The sequence below is a fragment of the Oryzias melastigma genome, linkage group LG16, assembly GCF_002922805.2.
Source record: "Oryzias melastigma strain HK-1 linkage group LG16, ASM292280v2, whole genome shotgun sequence".
In the NCBI taxonomy this organism is placed as follows: domain Eukaryota; kingdom Metazoa; phylum Chordata; class Actinopteri; order Beloniformes; family Adrianichthyidae; genus Oryzias; species Oryzias melastigma.
Genome location: NC_050527.1, coordinates 18,465,613 through 18,466,224, shown reverse-complemented (window position 1 = coordinate 18,466,224; position 612 = coordinate 18,465,613).

Below are 612 nucleotides of genomic sequence, written 5' to 3'. Positions count from 1 at the left end.
GGTGCTGCTGCTCTCTCTGCTCAGCCACCTACAGACACTCATTCACTCTTAACATTCACTCAGTATTAGTTATCCAAACTCAGTCACAAAAGCACACATATATCTAAAACAAGAGTGCTGGATTCATCTGGGGCCCGTTCCAAGAAGCAGGTTCAACAAATTTAGAGTTCAAACCTGAACTTAGAGTCACTGGACTCAAAATTCCCAAACTCAGGGTTTTCGGTTCCAGAACAGCTGAAAATGTTTGATTCAATCAACTTGAAGTTGTCAGAACCAGAATCAGGTGTGAGCGTCGCGACCATAAAAAGCCCTGATCAATGGAGCAAAGACAGCAAGATTCACCATGGCAACGGGAACAAACAGCTGAGTTTAGTACTTCCGGCGGTGGAAATTGATAAGTTCCTGCAAGCATATGCGACTATAGGAGAAAATTTTCTGCAAGAAAAGCAACACAGCTGCAGCGGTAGAACAGAAAGAGAAAATATCTGCAGGTTAATTGAATCATTTCTAATAATGAATAAATAATGTCAGGAAGGTTAATTTGTCTCTTGTTGAGTAAGGAGTGGTTTTGATCTGTTACTAATTTAACCAGTAATCTCCGTAATCGCATGA